We start from the raw sequence: 23,994 nt of genomic DNA, 5'->3' as shown, positions 1-23,994 counted from the left end.
CTCACGTATCTGTAGCCTTTCACCTCAACCACAGTTAAAAACCCTGCCCACCTCTTGTTCCTCTCCACTTCTCCCCTCCCCCACCCCCCACCAGGGGAATTGGAAAGAGCATTACCACCATCCTTCAGCAGGGCTAGTAATTTGTACTTGGCATTCAACTACTGGCTCCTCCTCTTTGGGATTAGTTTATGTCTTGGATAAGAGCACAGGACATGGGGTCCATGCTGGCCCATTTGAAGCCCATACATTCTTGCTGAACATTGGCAACCCCTCAAGGGTACAGAATCCCAGCAGATCCCTGGAAAACAGAGACACTCAGCTTCGGAGCAACCCCACCCCATTTCCATGCCCACGGAGAGGGAAGCAGCAAGTCCCTCATTGTCAGGAGTCAGCTGCCTTCGTTTCTCCCTGGCATGCTGGCTGGTGTGTGCCAGTCATTTGTCTCCTTATCTTTTGCTTGGCAGGGTCTGATGGCCCTTTCTTATGCTTCTGAGGTTCAGGGGCAGTATACAGAGGCCCAGTATGCAGTTGAGGGTTGATGCACGAGAGGAGAATCACAGCCTAAAGAGAGAAAATCAGGGGTTGGGGGGCGGTGGTGTCCCCCTCTGTCCCTTGGCTCCTGGCTAGCTTTGTGTCGGCAGACCTTGAACTGAGGATGCCTCAGTTAAACACCACGATGCTATGGAAAGGTCTGGCTTAAGTTAACCAAAGTTTGTAATCGACTATGTGCCAAGCCGGCCACCATAGTGCATGAAGTGTTTACACACACAGGTGGAAATTGGCATCAAGACTGAAAGAAAAATCAATGGGTTAGAAACAAAAGTTTTTAAAGTTGAAATTTATTTCTTAAATTTATTTATTTATTTATTTAGGGATTTAGCCACTCTTCGAGCCACACATTCATCTCTTTCTCTCTCTTTTGCATGGGATGCTTTAAGATTATTTGTAATTTGCTGTTTGTTGTAACATAGGTATTGCACACATGACTGGAAATGGGACAGATGCACAAGAAAGCTAGTTCCTCGTCCCAGCTGCTCTGTTCTCTTCCATTCACAGCCTGGAACCGCTGTGCTGGTTCGCTGGTTCCCTTGGAGGTATTTTCTATCACTGCAGATGCCTGTCTGCCTGACTGCCTGCCATTCTCATCCATCCAGCCCCATCATTATTTTTCAGGACTGAGTTAAAAAACAGCCATGACTTGACTTTTGGTGGCAAACCATGAACAAAGAGATTTAGAGCCACTGTCCTTGCACCAGGCCTGCCATCCCCAGGCTGTCATGTTGGGACAGGAGAGAGCTGTCAGGGAAGACAGGGTGGTCACAGCAGCTGGATGCAGATATTCAGATTTTATGCTGGTCCAGCCATCTGGTCTTGGCTCTGAGGGCGAGGTGGGAAGCTTGCAACAGATGAGCCAGAGAAGTGAAAAGTGAGCCAGTGAGGGGCCCTGGGAAGGGATGGTTGCAGTTGACCACATCCCATTTCCGCCTTTGTTAAGAGCCGCGCGTGCGTGTAGAAAAGCTCTTTAACTTCCTGGAGTCAAAATTGTCCTCTCTGTGACGTGGGGCTTACTAGACCACTCTCTGCGGGTTACAGCCTAACGTAATGCCTCCAAATATTGCTAGTCGGCACACAAACCATATTTTACTTTTTTTTTTTTAAAGTTTTTTACGGAGATTTTAAATGGGATTAAAAAGAACTTGTGGGTCAGACTGTCACTCCTTCTTTGGACTTGGGGTTATGATTTTTTCAGACCATGCCACAAAGCTTATTATAGAATAAACCTAGCTTAGTTATTTTCATTGAATGCTACATAATATGTAGACAACAGGTTATGGTACACAAGATTCTTAAAATATTTTTTAAAGTCTTGAATGATTTTATATTTATAGAGAAATTGCCATGAGAGCATGGAGGCTCCCCCAGCACCTCCCTATGCCCCCTCCCAGCTTTTGTTCCCTGAATGCTGTTTATAGTGAGACACTTGTGGCAACTGCGGTACCAACCAACATCAGAACCTCCTGCTGTTAACTAAGTTCTAGATTTTACTTGGATTTCACCAGATTTTCTGCTAATGCCCCTCTCCGTGCAGCTCCAGTTAGTGTCCTGCGTTGCTGCAGGCTCTTCTGTGTGTGTGGCCTGAGTTTCTGGCTTGGCGTCTTGTCGCATCCTGTCTTCCCTGCTGCTCTCTCCCTCTTCTTCATTTGACGCATCTCCTTCATCTCCTCTGGTTTGCAGTAGTTTCTCGGTCATTCCTTGCTGTTCATGACCTTGATAGCTTCGAGGAGGGCGGGCAGACGTTTTGTGGAATTGGGTCGGTGGTCCTGTTGGCCACCCACCCATCATCAGTAAACACCTCTTCTGAAATTTACCAATTTATGAGTCTGCCATGTTTAGGGCCCCTGGGACACAGGAGAGACCTATCTTAGAAACAAGGGATCTTAGAAATGCAGGTACTTCCTCCAGATGTAATTTTGCCTGTAGGCTCCTCACAGAGTTGGGTGAGATTTTGGCCAAAGCCAAGGTGGCAGAATCTGCAAAAAATTCCAGATTTATTTCCTTGCCATGGGAGGCTGGGTTCCAAATCCTGCCTTGTGTGCAGACTGCTTCACCAAATAATGAGGCACTGGGTGCTTTTTAAGGCAGCTGACCTTTGGAGCAAATTATCCAAAGAAATCTGATTAGCTAGTTCACTGGGTTCCTGCAAAATGGATCTTGGTGTATTTTTGCTGCAGAAATGTCAGCATAATTGGAGTTCGTGGAGCTCAAAGAACTTCTTCCTCATTGTTTTCATTCTTGGCGGGGGGGGGGGCAGCAAAAAGCAAACAGCAAACAAAACCCAAACCCCTTAAGAATTATTCTTTGACTTGTAGTCTTTACTTTTGTACATGGTTCAGAAGCTACTGCTGGCTGTGTTTACAACTTTATTAATCAGAGGAACAGCCAAAACATCACTTAAACAAACAAGTCAAAAAAAAAAAAAAAGATCAATCTCCAAATAGATGATGTGAGCTTAATAGAGATGGCCCAGCCAAAGACCTTAAATGAATAAACTGACTTTAATTCAAAGGAAAGAGCATGGGGTGGTAATTACTTGAGGCTGTGTGCCATGCAATGTAACCAAATTCAAAACTCACTAATTTCATTATTTTAATGGAAGTCTGCATCCCATTCATTAGGCTGACATATGACTAGCCATTAGTAACAGTTCATTTCCAAAGCTATGGTGGAGAAAAAGGTGATTGGAAATGAGTGAGGGCCAGGCCTGGTGGAAGTTGTGGATGTGATCCTTGGAAGGGCAGGGAATGCAGTGAGGAAAATCACCAATTTCGATGGTGGCAGAAAGCCATGGATGGAGTCAAAATACAGGTCTGGGGTCCAGAGAGACCTGGGCTCAAGCTCTGGTTCTGTCGCACACAAGCTGTGTAACCTTGGGCAAGTTACATTCCACCCCCCTCAGCTCAAGCTTCCTCATCTGTGAACTTGGGGTAATGCTAGGTCCTATCATAGCATTACTTGATTCAATGAGCTGATTGTTTCCAGGGCACCCGGCAGACATTTCATAAATGGTAGTGATGATGGCAATAATCCTGTGACTCGGTCATAGTATTTCAGGGCTGGCAGGTTTTCTTGATGACAAAATTGGCTGATGAGAATAAAGTAAGTTGTCTGACTTTGCTCTGTCTCTCAGATTCTTGATTTCCAACATGATGCTCTTAAAACACATTTTTTTTGATTGTTTCATGTTTGAATAGACAGTTTATTAAAATGATTTGTAAGTGAACAAATAAGAGGATGCCAGGGTATCCAGTGGACAGTGTCCTCCTACTTCTCTGACTCCTTTCGCAGGTATCATTGTTAGTAGTTTTTCTTTTATCTTTGTAGAACTTCAGAAATGTTAAGCAAATAGAAATGCATACACCATTGTTTTGTTTTTATTACACACAATTCTGTATCCCACTTGTTTTAAACTTAAACTGTTTCTTACCTATTTTCTGTATTATATAAGTGTCATTATTTCATTTTCAATTATGTTTTGTTATATCACTATATCATGATTTGTTCAGTTTATTCCCTTTTTGTTTCCCCAGTTACATTGAGATATAATTGACAGATAACATTGTGTAAGTTTAAGGTGCACAACTTACTGACTTGATTTATCTATTGTGAAGTGATGACCACAGTAAGTTTAGTGACCATCCATCATCTCCTGTTGTACAAAAAGGGAAGACATTTTTTCTTTATGATGAGAACTCTTAATATCTACTCTGTTAGCTCCCATATACATAATGAATAGTGGTAGCCACAGTCATCAGCTTATGTATCATATCCCCAGTGTAATTTTTCCTTTCTTGATGGACCCACAGGCTAGTTATGACTTTTTCCTATTACAAATCACAGTGCAATGAATAACACTGCATGTCTGTCATTTGCATAGTGTACAATATGTGTGCACATCTTTGGGTACCTTTCTGAATACAGTGTTGCTGAGCTGAAGAGTGGGGTGTATTTATGATTCTGATCTACTCAAATGCCTAGGGATGCTGGGTGGTGTGTAGCAAGAAGTGTGAGCTTCCAGCTCTTTAGGAGAGGTTTCCAGGTACTATCAACTGAATGTTTGTGTCCCTCCCAAGCTTTTATGTTGGAAACTAATTGCGATGTGATGGTATTTGGAGTTAGGGCCTTTGGGATGTGATTGGATCATGATGGAATCTTCACAAATGGGATTAATGTTCCTTAAAAGGAACTCCAGAGAACTCCGTTCTCCCTTTTACCATGTGAGGACATGGTGAGAAGACAGATGTTTTTGAGTCAGAAAGACTTTCCTTACCAACACCAAGTTTGCCAGCACCTCGAGCTTGTACTTCCAGCCTTAAGATTGTGAGAAAAAAAATTTCTGTTTATAAACCCTCTCACCTATGATATTTTGTTACAGCATCCCAAATGAACACCTGCCAATTTAAGAATTGAAATACACACACACACACACATACACACACACACATATATACATACATATATACACACACAAACATATGTAATCTGAAAGATTTGTTAAAGAGAACCTATTAAATGATGATTTGGAGATTGCAGTATCATTGGAAAGATGGAAGATGAGGAAGGCAGGTTGTGTTGGGAGGAGAACATGGGATTTAAGGTAAAATGGGCCTGGATTTGAATCTTGACTCTGTTTGACTTGATTATGGGGCCTTGGGCAGATTGCTTAAGGTGAGCCTGGAACTCTCACCTATAAAATGGGGACTGGTGTTCCATGTAGGCTGAGGGAGGATTAAAGGGCGAGCACAGAGATGGTAGCTAGCATGATGGCTGACACATAGCAGGCACTCAGCAAGTAACCAGGGTGTGTAACTTCTGGGTGTGTAAGTACGACTGCGATGACTCCTAATAACTCATACTGCATTATTACGTATGGTGTGATGGGTGCTGTACTGTATCGTGGGAATAGCTAATATTCACTGAGAGTTCAGTGTGACAGGTGCTGCACTTACTGCAGCTCTGTTTACGCCTCGTGGTGATTGTGTGAAGCGCTCCTGTCATCCTCGCTTTACGGATGAGGACGTTGAGGTGGAATATGCTGTTCAGTGAAACTCAGCTAGTAAGCGGTAGGGCTTTTATTATAACTGAGGCATTCTGTCTGGGGGAGGATCCTTGATCCCACTTCCTGTTCTCTGGATCCTTGAATAATGGGCAAGGAGCTGGCTCTCCAGAGAGAAAGGATTGCACTGCGGGGCACACGCCCTCCCAGCTTCCTCATTCAGGCCTGAAGGACTCAAGGCCCCTTCCTGGTCAGCCTCTCTTTTAGTGACCCAGGACTTGTGATTGTGCAGTGTGACGAGGACAGGCTCCGAAGGTGTCTGTTCTTCCATGAAGAATAGGTCTATGCCCAAATGACTTAATGTTTGAAGAAGATAACTCAGCACCTATCTCCTCAGAGCTGTGTGGCCACAGCTCCTAGGACCTTGGAGAATCTGAACTAAGATACACTCAAAAGCTAGGGCTTTTTTACTGTGACATCCATGATTAGGAAAAATGGCAACACAGGAGCTAGATGAAGCCGTGGACAAACGCAGGAGTTCCTGGAGAAAGTGTTTGCTACAGTGTCCTGTGAGGGGGCTTTTGTTCTTGTCATCAGAGAAACCAGGCAATATCCTCTGCAAGCTTGTCATCATGACCACCCTGTGCACGTAAGGGGAGGAAAGAAGGGGCTGCACTGTTCAGGTGAGAAATTCTGGTGGGAGGAGCCATCTTGACCCCTATGCTCAAGAAGTGGAAGAACTTGAGATTTACCTTGGCATGCAATGTCACATCTCTAAGTTCCTGAATTTATTTACCAGTTAGGTGATGCATATTCCCAACTATAATTTTATTTGTTTATTTATATTGTGAAATCTAAAGGCGTATTTGTTTATTAACAAGTTACTCAATTAGCTAGCAAGAAAAGAACAAAAAAAAGTCATTATGCAGTGGCAGCCATTCAAAGTCTTTTGCCTGTAGAAACTTCTGTGCCCCCAGGAAAGAGTCCAAGTCTGAAACTTTTCTGATCCTGCTGTGTTTATTGCTAATTCTCTTCTAATATTAGACCATGAATGATGAATAATACTGCATTTCAACACTCTTATATTTGTCAATTTTTTAAAATCTAAAAGCATATAATTATAGATTATTTTAAAATCTGGCAAAGCAAGTCAACCATGACCCACAGTCTAATTCATACACAACTACTGTGATATAGCTTTTGGGTATTTTTCTGTACATGATTTTCCATATTTGTAGTCCTGTTGCACATACAATTGTGTGTATGGTATTTCCCTCCTATGGTTTGTTACATTTATTTTAACTTTTTAATGCAACTTTCAAGTGTACAGAAGATAGACTAGCATAATTAACACCCACTACTCATCACTTAGAATTGACACAGAAATGTTTTACATTTCTTTTGTTTGTGTTTCTTTTTCTGGAGGGTTTTAAAATAAATAGCATGTGTCTTGATATTTGACTCTAAATCTGTGGTCTCAATTGAGGGTGCTTCGGACCCCCTCACAGTATATTTAGCATATATGGAGATACTGTGACATTTGTTACAAAAGGAGCACTCATCTAGCAGAGCTGGGAGATGCCACCATACATCCCACAGTAGAGAATTGTCCAGCTGGTGTCAGAGATTAAACAACTTTGCTCCAAGTTTATGTTTTTCTAAAATGTAAATTTCCATATAACTATCATCATCATTTTTGACAAAGTTAAACATAACTACTTATAATCATCTAACAATGAATCCGTATGTCCCACTAATTTTCCTGTAAAGATTTATAAAACCGATTATAGCAAATATTTTCTAATTTTCATTGCCCTCTATAAAGAATCTCATTCTAAATGACCACAAAATAGTCTGTTGAATACATTTGCCAACATGTATTAGAAGGAACTGTATTCAAAGGATCCATTATTTGTGGGCATTAATTTTGCTCCTAGGCTTTAAAGAAATTATATAAATAGTGACAATTTGTTTCTTCTTGTCCAATATTTTATTTCTTTTACTTGCCTTATGTCCTGGCTGAGGAATTAAGTAACTATTATGTAAATATTACTGGTAAACAGAGGTAATGAGTGGTCATCCTTGTCTCTCTCTTGATTTTAGGAGAAAAAGAGTTACTTTTTAATGGTTATTTATATGAATGGTAGGTTTTTCATAGATGCCCATATGGAAGACATTCCCAGCATTCCTAATTCACTAAGTATTTTCATCATGAAGGTCTAGTGACTTTGTCAAGCGCTTTTTCTGTCATGTTTTGAGATGATCAAATTCTGTTAGTGTCAGTTTGATTGATTTTCATGTTAAACAGACCTTGTTTTCTCAGAATAAATCTGATGTATCAACCTTTGTATATATTGTTGGATTTCATTTGCTATTTTCCTGTTTACAGTTTTTTTGTATCTATGTTCATGAGCAATATTAGCATATTCTTTTTTTCCTTATTTTGTCATATTTTGATATCAGGGTCATGCTGACCTTATAGACTAATTTAGAGGAGTCACATTTTTTCTTCTAATTTCCAAGTTTGTGGAGTATTGGTTTTGTTTCTCCTTTAAATATTTTGTAGGATTTTCTAGTGAATGAAGAGTATTTGAAGTATTCTTTATGGGAAGGTTTTTATCACAATTTAACTTCTCTTATTAATGTTTATTTATTTTGGTTTCAGAGTTGATAATTTGTGGCTTCACTTAATTCATGTTTTTGAGTCATTGTCATGTCTTAATATTTATTATTTAAAATATCTGCAGTGTCTGCAGTGATGTTCTTTTTCTAGTCTTGAATTGATAATTCATCTCTCTTTTTTAGAGACTTTGTATTTATACTTTAATATTTTCTTTCTTCTATTCATTTTAGGTTTTTTACTTAAGATGGGCAGTAGGTGATTAAATTTCTTTCTTCTCTAGCATGAGTATTTAAAGCTACACATTTCCTTTTAAGCATTCTTTTAACTTCATTCCAGAAAGTTGACACATTATGTTTTAACTGTTATTTCATTCAAAATGTCCTCTAATTTACTTTGTGATTTTGTTTGTTGATCTATGGGTTATTTAGGATAGTGTATTTGGGGGGATTTTCTAGATATCTTTGTCAAATAATTACAACATCTGTGTCCTTTCTGGATCTTTTTCTAATGATTATTTCCTCTCAACTTTGGGCCACATTTTTTTTTTCTTTAAAAATATGTCTTAATATTTGATTATATGCTGGACATTTGGTATAAAACAGTCATAAAGTGTGAAGTAAAAGTATTTCCTTTCAGAAAAGAGCACATCAGGCCATTCTTCTTTCTATAATTCTACCAGGGATAGTTATATCAGTGATAAATCTCTTCTAAAGTGATACTCACTTTCTGGAATTTAGTTCATTTGGTTTTAGCTATGTCCTTTCTCAGGGAAGTTTATCTGGCTGTTTTGGAGATTCTTTGGGGATTTTCCATGTCTGAATTAAAAATGGAATACCAACCAATTATGTCATTAAACATCTGCATTCATAAAGTGATTAAAATATTTACAGTAATTTTGCTAGCATAGATTCTAGAAGGTAGATATTGGGTCAAAGTCTATAAATTTTCATGGTTCTTAATAAAATACCATCCCATTATTTGGAAATAAAACAAAGGAAAGTAAAAAGGAAGTTCATTGCATTTTTCAATAAATGAGAGTGACCATTTGGTTTCACAAGTTTTGAGTATTATAGTTAATTTTATTTTGCTAATTTATTGGGCAACATTATTATCATACATTCCACATCTTTAATTTCAAACATTATACAAGATCTCAAAATATTATGTTCATTTTTTACTAGGACTAGCCTGATGTGGAGATCAAGTGAACCCATCAAGCATCTGTTTTGAGCAGATGATAATGACCACCATTTAGTGGGTGCTTATTATGAGAAAAAGGAGCAATTTAACTCTCACAGGTATCATCTGATTCCTTGTTTTAGTGCATTAACTATTTACAGGGGAGAAAACAAAGGCCCAGAGACAGTGCACAAATAAAACCTAGACTGGTCTGGCTCCAGTCATTCGACCACACAGCTTAGATGTGATTTTTGTCATATCTGAACCAAGCCAGCACTGTTATTTTTATCAGTTAGCCACACTGCAGTGATGCTGCATGACAGACAACCCCTAAAATCTGACAGAAAACACTAGTCATTTATTTCCACCGGTCTATAGATCAGCTGAGCCAGTTTTGCTTCACAATTTCCCTTAATCATATACTGAAGAAAAGTACATTGAATGCTTCTCCCTTAAAGCTACTCTTCTGGGCTCTGGGGAAAACCAGCAGTGAGTAAAAAAGACAAAAGTTCTACTCTCATGGAGCTTATATTCTAGTGGAGTCAGAGAGACAATAAACAGATAAGTGAACTGCACAATATGTGGGATGCTGATAATGTCTAATGAGACTGGAAAGTAGGGGCAGATGGGCTGGGCTGTCAGGTGGGGATGCGAGGTGCTGTTGTGATGTGTTTTCTCCTGTTACCCCTCTTCTCAGCATGCTGCTAACCCCCAGCGTTTCTGTTCATTTTTATAACGCATAGCTGTTTAGCTACCTCTTTGTTCCATGGTCTCCTTTTTAACTGTGCCCTGGAGCCAGAGGGGGGCCTCACATTTCATCACCAATGCTGCCTATCAAAGTATTTTGCTAAAGAAAATATATTTAGTCTGAAGAGAAATAACGTCTCTCCCTCAAGGGCAGAAGCAGCTGCAGTCAAAAGTATTTTTAAATAGCATTGTTTTTTCTCTGTCACTCATTATTTTACTCTCTTCTTTATTCAGGAGTGGGGAATCAAAGCTAAAGATGTCTAGGGAACTCACTAAGGAAAAACAGGGTGTTTTAGATGCACTACTGTGTACTAGACCTGGTACAAGTGGGCTTCTTCCCAATAATCCTTTCATGACACTCTATGGTTCTCATTTGCCTACTGAGGAAATTGAGTCATGTGCAGACAAAATAGGATTTGATCCCTAAGTGTTCCTTCCGCACTGCCTCCCTTCTTTCTACCACCCAGCTGTCCCGTGGGCTGCTGTGGGAGGTGTCTATTTTCTGACCTAGTAAACAAGATGGGCCCAGAGTGTCTAGGCTGGGGCTGCTGGCTCTGTGTCGGGGTTCTCCCACCTCACTGTCAGTCTGTGGTACAGACCACTGCTTATGCCTGCCTTAATGGCAGGAGGCAGTCAGGGTTGGGGGAAATGCAAGAGTTCCCCGGGGCGCCAGGCAAATGAATGAATTCCACTGATCTTGTTTGGTTTCTTATGGGATCATCCATCATGATTTAACAATGTAGAGCCCGAGGTAGCTACAGGCATGCTTCCTGCCCAAAGCCGCAGAGACAGTGTAATTGATGGCTGAAACACCGATTTATTTTTCTGTTACTATTACCTGTATCATACCCATTATTCTATATTAGATGCTCTATTATAAGATAATTTAGATTCCCTTCTGTTCTACCGCTATTTGTTTTTGAGAAGCCTTGGTTTTCCTCATCTTTCTGTAGCTCACTAAGGCAAATGAATTCCTTCACTGTAATGTTGAGGACTCAATGTGTGCACAACCCATAAGGCACAGAAGAGGTCTTGCTTCCTTCTTGTCTTCCTGTTGTCTCATTTTAATTTATTTAGATATTTGTAATCCAAATTGAAAACAGATAACACATACACATTAGTATATATGTTACATATATAGTATGTATGTTATAGTGACAAAGTGAATAAAACTTTGTTATTAATTTGATTCTTTTCCAAGGGCAGGAAATCTCTGCCTAACTTATTAGTTAAAATTACCAGTACTTCAGTTTCTACCTGAATGTTAATGACCTCTCCCATTCCCCTTCCATCCCAACACAGCAATTCATTATCCTGCTTTTGAGTTTACTGTCCTTTCCTTTGTCTTATTAGCTTTACCACAGATGTGTTATTCACTCTTTGTATTCAGTTTTGCTTGCTTTTGAAATTTAAAAGCAACACTATACATAAGATATTTGGACTTGCCTTTTTCACTCAATATAGTTTTCTAAGGTTTATTTCAAATTTCCTATGCCTCTTTTGTCTCTCTCATTTGAAGTTTTTTTGTTTTGTTTTCATATTCTCTTTTTTTTTGGTCTAGAATTTTAAAATACTGAAATTTTAAATTTCAAAATTAAAACCCTCCAAGCTCACTCCCCAAACTTGAATCGTTGTTCCTCTTACTTTTCCCTTGAAATTATATCGTGTAGACTTACAAAAGTGGAGATCAGCCAATAGCTATCTCATCTTCTCCTTACAAATAATAGAATGATTATACAAGCTATATCGCACTCTCTTCCTGACTTAAGTGTCAGTGTTATCAGTTGTTTCAATTTTGTCTTTTTATAAGCTTCACACATTAGAATATTATTATTAACATTTTATACAGATGCTGTTTTAGATTCACCTGCCAGTTTGAGAGTTTATTTGCTATTTCTTGCATCTGAAACCTTCCTTCCTTTTTCTTTTTCTATTGCATTTAGAATTCCTTTGGTAAATACCTGATAAAATCTCTGAGCTTTTGTTTATCAAGAAATGTTACCATCTTGCATTAATTCTTAAAATATTAATTTGCCTGATACACAGTTCCAGAATGGTGGTTATTTTCTTTTAGCACTTTCAAGATATTAGTTCAGGGTCTTCTGACTTCCATTGTGTTTTTAAATACTCAGGCAATGATCTAATCATTGGGCTTTTGGAGGAAATCTGCCTTTTTCCTCTGGAAATCTTGAGTCTTTTCTATGTTTTTGATGTTCTGTGGCTTAATGAAGGTAGATCTAGAGGAGTCTTGCTTACATATATTTGTACTTGCTGTATATATTTGCTTTCATATGTTGTGCTAAAGATTTATATATTTTTATCATTTCTGAAAAATTCCTACCCAATGTCATTTGAAATATTGCCTCTTGTTTAATTCTGAGACTCCAATTAGACATCTATTAATCTGTTTCTTTCTATCCTCTACCTAGAAATCCGTATCAAGATTAAATTTCTGTTTAATACAAAGTTAACCTCTTGATTAAATTGTTGTTAGGTTAATTTTTCTTTAATAGTTTGCATTTCTTTGTGTTGCATTCTGAATAATTTTTCAGGTATATATTTAAGTTTTAATTCTCTTTCTATTATTTAAAAAAAATCTGACTTGAATTTTTTTTGAAGATTTATTTATTTATGCATACAAAACTGGGGTACAAGCCAGAGATGTAGGGACAGTGAGAGGATTTACCAGAGACAGACTGGGGAGCAGAACAGGCAGATCGACAAAGTACACTGCTGAGGGGAGCAGCAGGTGAGTCAGGAGGGGGGTCTGCCACGCCATGCGGTCACCTCCAGGGCAGGCTGGGCATCAAACTTGCATTGAAGCGGCTGCAGCTAGCTTGCAGTGTTACGTCCTAACCTGTTGCATCACAAGGGAGGGCATGAATTAAAATTTTAACCAACAATTTGCTTATTTCTAAAATTTTTATTTGTTTCTTTTTTCAACTATAACCAGTTATTTTTGAAAATCTTGTTTCTAACCTCTTTTTTTCTAATTCCATAGTTCTTTAAGTGAGCATTCTAAACATAATTATTTTATTGTTTCTGGTTGTTTTTATGGTTTTATATCTGAAGTCAGTGGGGATAAAATGTGTTGCTTATTATTTCTGTTGATAATACAATCTCACTCATGGTGATTTATTTCCTAGTGATTTTCATGGCCTTTGATTGTGAGCTCAGAGAGGTTTGATCTTAATCTGTGGAAATCCTGAAGGCCAATTGGGAAATTCTTTCCAGTGGAGAGGATTTGCATTTGCTTCTGTTGGACGCCAAGAGAGTGCTTTGCCTGCCTTTAAGAGAAAAGTCCTAATGTGAGAATCTCAGATTAGTATCCCCATTCTGTGCCAGTCCATGATTGGTTATTATTTTGATAATATCCACTTAACTCGTTTTAATGCTGTACACTGTTATGAGTGTTCAAAAACTTCCCCACTACCCTGTAGTTAACTCACCGTGAGATAAAGACTCAGCAAGCTTGGGCACGAGTGCTCTGCTGGTCCTGCCTCTCTGCAGAATCCCTGCTCGTTGCATTTCATCTCTGCCTTCCACAGGTAGCTCAGACGCTGCCTCCCTAGTGACACTGTCCTTGAGTTGTAGAGTTGACGAAGGTTTTTGCTCCCCTATGTTTTGAAAACACTGAATTTGGAGCAGCTTAGAACATTCCCCCTTTACATGGATTGAAGCATTTGAGGTCAGTTATAGGCAGAATATGCCACAGGCTTATGAAAATGTCAGGGAATTACTGTTACCAGTTTGTGTCATGAAGACCATCGTTTAAGTTCCTTCTGCACTACTCCACTTACCTCGGGGAAACACTCTCTTAACTGGCCTTGGTCACAGATTGAGCTTTGCGTGACTTTAGGGTGTCACTTCGCTTTTATGAACTTCTTTCTGCTTTTACGAGCCCTATCCTTGGCCTTTTATTGACCTGTGTTGTTTCTGAATCATGTTTGAGGAAATCTTCAGGGAATTTGTTAATTTTCAACAATTTTAACAGCTTTATTTTTATTTCCACAAACACATCAGAATCAGTGCTGCCACATTATTTTTTTCTTTAGCAAATTGAAAAAAATTCTTAAGTTTCCGCCTTCTGGATTGGCTAGAAGTCCTATGTTAATTTAGTGGGGCTTTCCTCTGCCATGGATCATTCCCAGGTCCTACAGTTCTTTCATACTCTATAGTGAAAAATAGAAAATTTCCCCTCTAAAACGCTGGTTCTTTTATAGTTTAGAAAAGCAGTCCTCACAACTTGTACTTCCAAATGGGCAGAAGCTCTAATTTGTCATCCTGTTGTTCCTTGGGGCTCAGGTGGCGCTATTGTACACTGTTCTGCACTAGAGCACCACTGGGCACCAGAGCTCTATTGTCTCGTGGTGCTCTAGTGCAGAGCAGTCCACTAACTCAGGGTGCCTTTACTGCTCCAGGTCCACATGTGACTCCCTGGGCCTTCCAGCTACAGCTCTTGACACCAAATCCTTCCTTTCAATTACAGAACTTTCTTTCCAAGAACTCCGTCCTCAAAAGCACCTGTTCCAGGTCAGGTATGGGTACTCACCCGTGGTGGGGCCCATCTCTCCTGTGTTTCTTCCAGGCATAGGAGCTTAGGAAGGTCACTTAGAGACAGGCCATCTTTGTTGGCATCTCTGGTAGGAAGAAAAAAAAAAAGAGAGAGAATTTATTTTCTTTCCTAGATCATAGAGATTTATTGCTTCTTCTCTTCTTTTTAATATCCAGTAGGAACTAGACCTTCTTATTGACTAAAAGAGCAGTCATTCTTGGTGTCAGAGAATGCCAGTTACACCCTGGGATTTGTTTTCTCCTCATTCCTGTTAGTAATAATGCTCTCAAGCATTGGCTGAGTACCTGACCTTCCAGCTGGAGATGCCATTTCCCAACCTCTTTTATAACTGTGTGTGGCAATAACTAAGTTATGGCCAATGGGACATGACAGACTGATGTATGTGATTCCAAGTAGATAATTTGAAATAAAAACACTTGCATTCTGTCCTCTCTTACCCCTGAATACAGGCTGAAACTTGACAGAGTTCTGTTAAGCCTGCTTCACACACATTTTCATGTGCATGAGAACAATATTCTAGAAGAAAAAAGAACAGTAAGATAGAAGGATGGCAAAGGGCACAAGAGTCATGTGAAACCCAGACAAATTACCTCTGGGCCTACATGTGAAAGAAAAATACATTTCTGCCTTGTGGAGTCATTATGTGTTTGGGTCTCTTATTCCAGCAACTCAGCCAGTGTCCCAACTAGGTGTATTTTCTCTACTGGAGAACATATCATCTCTCTCTCCTGTATAAGCCAAACTCTTTAGGGCAAACAAGAGGATTTTCACATACTTCTCTTGTCAAAGCAGTAACAAGCAAAATGCAAGTTTAGTGGGATGCTCAGCTGCATGTTATATTTTTGGTTCTGAAATCTATCAAATTAAAGGAGGAAGAGGGAGGTTGAGTGTCCTGGCATCATAGTCATGAGAAGCGAAATCATTTTGACAGGAGCCTTGTGTTGGGGGGGAGGCATGGATTTGGAGCTATATACTTCAGGGTTCACATTTTGTTTTTACCACTTAGTAGTACAAGCCACTACTTTATCATCTTGTTAGATGGGAATTGCAAACCATCTTTTATGCACTTGTCATGGGAATTTAACATGATAATGTGTTTAAAGGTCCTGGCATAGGATCTGTTAAGAATTAGGTGCTAAATGAAGTAAGTTACCGTCCTCCATCTGGCCTTTTAATCGTTGCATTAGCCTGCCTCTGCAAAGCATGTAAGACTGTATGTAAACTTCTTTTTTAACCTCTTTGTCATCATGGGCCACCTTGCCCATGACTCTGTGATTATCCTCAAAGCCACGATAAATGTCCCTTCGCTACTCCAAGTTATTTCCAGCTTCTGGGTCTTTGCACTTCTGTTTCCTTCTGATTGCAATCACTTCTTACCACCATGTCCCACAGCAGTCCCTCTAACACCACTGTATCTAAAATCCCTCTTGCCCATTGTGACAGGTTTATAATAAATTCCCTAAAGAGGTTCATATCTAAATCTCCAGATCCTGTGAATATATTAGATTGCATGGCAAAAGGGAGTTAAAGTTGCAGATGGAATTAAGTTACTAATCAGTTGATCCTAAAATAGGAAGAGTGTCCTGGATTATCTGGCAGGACCAAATGCAATGGTAAGAGTATTTTAAGAATGGAAGAGATAAGCAAAAGAGGAGACTAAGAAGAGATGTGACAATGGAAGAAAGGCCAGAGAGATGCTATGTGCTGCCTTTAAGATGGAAGAAGGAGCTGCAAGCCCAGGGATGCAGGAAGCTTCTAGAAGCTGGAAAAGGCAAGAAACTGATTTTTTGTTGGAGCCTCCAGAAGAGATAGCTCTGCCGATTAATTGACTTTATCTTGTGATCCATGTGGGACTTCTGGAGCACAGAACTGCAAGATAGTATGTTGCTTTAGGTAACTAAGGTTATGGTGATTTGTTACAGCAGCTGTAGGATATTGATAACCCCACATACCAGCCAGTCTCTAACATTTCACCCTGTTTACTTCCACCTTGGCATTTGTTACACTCTGTCATTATCTTGTTTGTTTATTTTTGCATTCAGAGACTCCAGCCAAAGGTATGTTTTGTAAAGATGAAATGTAGTTATAAATATTTACTGAATGGTTGGGGCTATAGGGCTCTCAATGCCTGCAACATTTCTGACACTGACAGCTGACATTGGGACTACCTGAGGGAGTGGAAGGGTGAGCAAACCAGGAATTCTGATCACTGACTGAGCCAAGTCCTAAAATTCAACTTCTGGTTGGGAGTAAGGCAGGATGGAGGAGTCAGACTTAACCCCTGCATCACCAGGTAGGCCCGACCAGTGACTTTCTTAAGGCACCTTTCCAGTCTACTTTTAATTAGTTGTGAGTATTTAGTGATCACCAGGAGGGGAGCTGAGTGTCCCACACACTGCCCTTTCACAGGGAAGCTCCTCTGACTGGGGATGCTCCAAGCTTTAATGACCCACAACAGCTCTGCTTGCTCACTGTGAGACGGACCCTCCACCATTGCAGGAGTGTGTGTTTGTTTAATTAGGGCGCCGAGTACAGCCTCATCCGGTGGCAGATGTTGCCATGTGTAATATAATAAATAAAAGTCTTTATAGGACCCAGCAGGCAGCGGAGCCTTCAGTTAGCAGATGGCGAAATATTAAACTGGCAGAGCAATAACTTCACTGCCGGAATCAGCTGGTCCCTGCCCAGATTTGCTCCAACATGAATCAACTTCATACAGGATGTGTCACTCAGCCGCAGATTCATACCCTCACCTGCTCTCCCTCCTTGTCCCTGCTAGGACCATTCTTTCATTGGCATCCCATTATTAAAGTCAGCTTCCTGGGGAGTGGAATCTTGTAACCCCATTAGCTGGTCGATGAGAGTCTCTGGCTGGGCCGGACCGTAGGGTTGCTTTATGGGGAAGGAAATGCAATAAGCCTGGTGGATGTCCTCCAGCGCCCATTTCTGCTTGGCTCCAAATTCGCCAGACGGTCAGGTACCTGGCCCCTGGCCCTAGTGGTATTGGTGGAGGGATGGTGGTGGCATCCCACTTGGCTGTAGGAGTCCTCTTATTTAGGAGTGAGAGGGCAGGCTTGGATGTCTATCTAAAAAGTGGCTAGATAAACTCAGGGGAGCCCCAGGGAGTTGAAGAGAACAGGCTTTTTTTGTTTGGAAAGGGAAAAACATCCATGCAATTGTCCGGAGCATAGAGATAGGGGTGTCGAATTTGTTTACCAAACACCAGATATCACTACACCTGTTTTCAGGGGCATGTTGTGTGCCCACAAGGGCCCTGGATATGGGTTTTAGAGGTGTGGGACCCTGCCATCTTCATTGCAAGCCCATGAGACAAATCAAAAACTTTCTAGCATCTCTTGCATGCCAGCCACTGTTCTAAGAGCTTTATGTACCATGATCCATGTAATTCTCCCAACTTTTAATCAGAAGCACATTTCTCATATGGGGAAACTGAGGTCCTAGAGGCAAAATGAATGACTTATTCAAGATCATACAGCTAGGAGATGCCAGAGCTTGGGTCAGGTCAAACTATGTAAACTCAGAGACAGTGTTTTTAGCAATTGCTCTACCCTAGACTCCAGGAGATGCAAACATGAACTTTGGCAGAGATGGTGGCTATATAGGCCAGACATGCCTCAGAAAATGGGGTGTAGACTGATACTTGGAGAGCGTATTGACCTAACATCTGTTGATGTTTATGGAAATGACTACAGAGCTTTGAAATATGTTCTCCTTTCGTCTTTATAGCAATCCTGGGAGGCAGCTACTGTTATCTTACCGAGGAGGAAATTGGGAAAGGAAGGCCGATTTGACCCATGCAAGCTCACAGCCCTGGCAAGGAGAGGGGCCTGGACTGAGACCGAAATGTTCTGAGCAGAACTCTGCTTTCTTCACTCAATAATTTTTCAGAAGGCTTCTTGGAAGAGGGCTTTAATGGCAAAAATAATTTAAAATAAGTGTAAATGAGAGGAAGACATTTTGTAGAGGGGATGGCTTGAGCAAAGGCCTGGTAGGTGTTGCTGTCAGGCATGTGGGGGAGTGTATGTGTGCATGTGTGTGTGTGTGTTATGTATGTGTGTTGTGTGGTATGTGTTTGTGTGTGCGATAGGTATGTGGCAGGTGGTGTGTGTGTGTGTATGAGATTGGGGACAATGAAGCCAAATGTTGGAGACAGGCCTAGGAAATGCCTGAAGCCTGTACTAAAAGTAGCTCAACTCTCTTTCCCACGCAACAGCAGGAACTGATGTTCTCAGGCCAGACCCTGACAGACCCAAGGGGAGCTGTCTACTGTGCCAAGGGGCTTCAAGGCCTTCTTTGCCATCCTGCCTGGGGAGTGAGGGTGTAAGGAAGGCCGAGAGTCAGGGTTCAGAATTTCCTTCCACCCCTGCTGTGCAGGGAGCATCAGGAGGACCTGCTGGCCCTCTTGTCCTCTGATATCCTGGCATCTGGAATCTTTAAGCCAGGTTTCTTTGGTCAGGCTTTGTCAGATCACCTGGATTTGGCCCCCATCAGCTGAGCCAGTGGGACGGGCCCTGAGGGTTGTGTGGACCCCCAGTCTGCACCTGTCCTCTCTAGCCTGACCCACAGCTTTTCAACTCTGTTTTTACAGGAGGCGTAATTCTGGGAGTGAAAGTGAGACTGGAGCTTCCATAAGTTTGGGGTTAATGTCACCACAAGACCACAGACATCGCAGTTGGTTAACTAGCTGCCTTCATTTTTCCCCTCAAATTCACTGTCCCATTAAAAAAGTCACTTTTTAGATATACAAAGAACCAATGAAACTCAACAAAAATAAAGTAAACAACACCATCAAGAAATGGGCAGGAGGGCTGAAAGACACTTTTCCAAAGAAGAAATGCAGATGGCCAACAAGCATATGAAAAAATTTTCAACATCATTTGTAATGAGGGAGATGCAAATTAAAATCACAATGAGATACCATCTCACCCCAGTGAGAATGGCACATCTTCAAACAACTAGCAATCACAAATGTTGGTGAGGATGTGGAGAAAAAGGAACTCTCCTGCACTGCTGGTGGAATGCAAACTAATACAACCACTATGGAAAACTGTTTGGAGGTTCCTCAAACTGCTAAAAATGGAGCTTCCCTACGACCCAGCAAACCCTACTCCTAGGTATCTACCCAAAAGACATAAAAACACTGATTCAAAAAGACACCTGCACCTCCCATGTTTATTGCTGCTTTATTTACAATAGGAACGACATGTAATCAACCCAAATGCCCAAAAGTAGATGACTGGATTAAAAAGATGTGGTACATATACTCAATGGACTATTATTCAGCAATCAAAAAAAGATAAACTCATGCTTTTTGCAATAACATGGATGGAACTGGAAGGGATCATGCTTAGTGAAATAAGCCAGAAAGAAAAGGAGAAATACTGAATAGCTTCACTTATAGCAGGAATATAGAGTACCAGGGGAGAAAATAATAATAATAATGAACAACTGTATACCAGAGACATTTTACGGGGGGTGGAGTGGGGAATGGAATAAAAATGGGTGAGGGAGAAAATGCACTGGACTATGGTGATGGCACATGGGTGATTTGGTGATAGGAAGCTCACGGGGATTACAGCTGAGATGGAAAAAGGCACAAAATGATGTAAAAATAAACTTATGTTATTTAAAAAAATCACTTTTTATTGGGCCCTCCCTGGTGGTACAGTATTAGGAAGCATTATGAAGTCATCAGCAGCTGCTGCAGCATGAGTTTGATCCCTGTCCAGGGAGGTGACGTCATCCACATGGCGCAGCAGACCTTTCCTGTCTTCCTGCTGCTCCCCTCAGCAGTGTGTTTCAGTCAATCTGCCTGTTCTGCTCTCTACTCTGTCTCCAATGAATCCTCTCAGCCCTCTCACTTCTGTTCTGCACCCCAGTTCAGACCAGTTCAGTAAAATCTTTTTTAAAAAATCATTTTTTTTTCCTTACGGCAACACATTTGCTGTGTAACATGAAGAAAATACAGAACAATATAACAAAATGACAGCCAGCTGTAGACCCTACAACCCAAAGAGAACTGTTACTAATTTTGGCTCTATTTCCCTACCCTCATTCACCCAGACAAATGGAGTACATGCAGGTACCTCTATCTAGTAGTTCCCCCTTATCTGTAAGAGATGTTTCCAAGACCCCAGTGCATACTTGAAACCACAGATTATAACAAATTTAAGTGCGTTTTCCTTTCTATTCGTATCCATGATGAACCTTAATTTAGAAGTTAGTCACAGTAAGATTTTTAACACCAATACTTATAAAGGGGAGTAATCCAAACAGCGTGCTGTAACAAAAGTTCTGTGGATATGGTCTCTACTCAGTTTCCACATATATGTCACCCCACATATGAGTTGGGGGGTGCTGTGGAATTTGTCCTTCTATTTCTGGCTTATTCCACTTAGCATCCTGTGCTCCAGTTTCACCCAGGTTATTACTAGTGGCCCGATTTCCTTCTTTTTTGATGACCTCAGAGTGTAACAGTGTGGCACACATCATCCAGTGTGTGTGTGTGAATATCACATTTTCTTTATCCTCTCTTCCATCAGTAGATACTTAGGTTGTCGCCATACCTTGGTTATTGTGAGTGACGCTGCCATGAGCATGGGAGTGCAGACATCTCTTTGAGATCCTATTTGCATTTCCTTTGGTGATACCCACAAGTGAGATCACAGGCTCATATGACAGCTCTACTTTAAATTTTCAAGGAGCCTCCATACCTTTTTATCCATGATAATTACACCAATTTACATCTGCACCAACAGTGCGCTGGCTTCCTTTTTCTTGACATCCTTGCTAGCCCTTATTTCTTGTCTGTTTGATAATAGCCACCCTAATAATAGGCATGAGGCGATAGCAGGACAGCCTGTGGTGCAGTGTCTACCTTTTGCACATCTTACCACCTGGCAGGCTCCTTGTCCATGTACCAGCCAAAGCACGCAGAGCCTGCACATTGAAAACACTATTTTGGTGCTTTATGGGGAATTGTCTTCTCTCTGTTTTTTAAGTTTTTTTTTTTTTATGCATACAAGAGTTTGGGTGTAGGCCAGAGGTGCAGGAGGCAGGGAGAGAATTCAACAGAGACAGATTGGGGAACAGAATAGGCAGATAGACTGAAATCCATTGCTGAGAGGCGCAGTGGGTGAGACAGGAGAGATCTGCTGCGCTATCTGGGTCAGCACCTGGCCAGGGATTGAACTCATGCTGCACACAACTTCATGATGCTGAGACTTAACCCCTTGTGCCACCAGAGAGGCCCTTGTCTGTCTTCTTAACTACTGTGTTTCCTGGGTGCACCGCGTAGCTGTGGCTTTGTGACACCTGATCTGATTGAGATAGTTCTGCTCTCCAGCTTGGTGCCATTTGAGATGACACATTGAACAACCCATCTCAAATATTACTTTCCCTCTGAAGTTTTGTAAACACCTCAGAGTTCATGACTCTCTTCATGTTTTCTTAGTGTGTTACTTATGGTCCCAAGTTACCCCTTGCCATACTATGGCTCCACATGTCCCCTTTCACCATGGCTCCTTGCATCTTGCTATACCATGACTCTTACCATGTACCTCCCTGTCCTATCTAATAGATTTTGGCTCTTGGGAAATACACATTACCTACTTTGCTACGTTGACTTTCACCATCACCTCTCACCTGGCATGCTGTACCCATGTTTTAATGGGCTTTCTTGCTTCCACTCTGTGTCCCTTACAATTCACTTCCAATACAGCAGTGAAAGAGTTCAATTGAAATCATAAAACAGATGTGGCCAGCCATCCTGGCCTCTTCCTGCATCTCCGACACATTCCGGTTACCTCTGCCATACTCACTAGACTCCACTTTGTTTGGACCCTCACAAATCACTTTTTCGTCATATCCTGTGTGAGAGTTTGGATTCTGGCCTTGCCAATGTTAATTCTCTTTCTCCTCTAGTTACTTTCTTGCCCCATGATTTTGGATATGACCATGTGACTTACTTTGGCTGATATCGGGTCTGGCCAGTCTGACATACGCAGACTTGAGTGTCATTGATTTGTTGGGTTTGCCCTCTTAACTCCTGTCCCGGTGATGGGAGCAACATGCCTGGGAACCTGCTGGTCCCTGAAGAACAAGAGATTCATGGAGCAAACCTGAACTTATCTGATGTTCTGGAGCCAAGGGCTGCCTGGTTTGTGAAAACCAAGTGGGACACAGAGGCTTGAGTGAGCTGCATGAGCTTGTCATGGTGAACCAGTGACTGGAGGCCAAGGCCTCCTCCTTTACTTTCCTCACAGTTGTAGCTGATGGAATTCACATTTTTCACTGCGTCCCTGCCTTTGAGAAAACAATGTCCGTTTGGTTACTCTGTGATTCTAATACTTAGCATATAGTAGGTACCGGAGAACTATTTGTTCATTGACTGATCAACCCCACATATTTAGCTCAATACCTGTGCCCAGACAGTGCTTGCTGATGGAATTGTCAAACCATCCACCTCAGCTTGTATTGTGTCCTGACAAATACATCTTTCAACTCAAGTCGGCACAAAGTGGTGACACTACTCTTCTCTTTCCTGTTCTCCCACCACACAAAAGATCCTCCTTGTGAGGTTACATACGCTGAAAACAGATGATGTGTCAGCTGAGTAATTTAAACCATGAATCTGTACTTGCTTAAAGATGAACTTGTTTGGAAGAAAAATGAGAAAAATGCTTGTGACCGTCCAACAGAGTCCCTGGATAAGTACATCAATTTTGGTTCTTGGCAGGTCCAGCACACATAATAAAAGAAAACTGCTGAGGTCAGCAGCAAAGAGAAGCCACACTTCTTATTTTCACAAACACAGTTTTGGGGATGGTAATCATATCTATTAGCAAGGGTGACACCACTGTGTGCCTGGCAGAAAAATGAGCTCTCCCACATTGCAAAATGAGCAAAGTGGAGATCGATAAATCATAAAATTAGTTGAGACATCATCTATCTTTTGTGGCTTTCCCTTTATTTCCGCCAGGGTCCCTAGGGACACTAATTCATTTCTTGCATTTTATCGTTGGGAAAACATGTCAAGGTTTGGAGGCTGCATTCATTTAGGGAACAGGGGCAATAATGTGTGTCATTAATTAGGCAAGATTGGGAGGCTCAATCCAAACTCTAGTCTCCACTGACTTCCACAAATTGAGTTTTAGCACCTCTTGTGTGTCTTGTATTACTTCATCAAAAAGGAGTGTTACTGAAATATGCCCTGGGGTGGGGGGTGACATGTCTGCTCACACTGAAGAGGCAATAAATTTAGGGACAAACCAGGTGAGAAGCCAGATGTAATCT

This window comes from Condylura cristata, unplaced genomic scaffold (genome assembly GCF_000260355.1).
Source record: "Condylura cristata isolate star-nosed mole 26May11 unplaced genomic scaffold, ConCri1.0 scaffold00032, whole genome shotgun sequence".
NCBI classification, from domain to species: Eukaryota; Metazoa; Chordata; class Mammalia; order Eulipotyphla; family Talpidae; genus Condylura; species Condylura cristata.
This window is presented reverse-complemented; position numbering follows the sequence as displayed.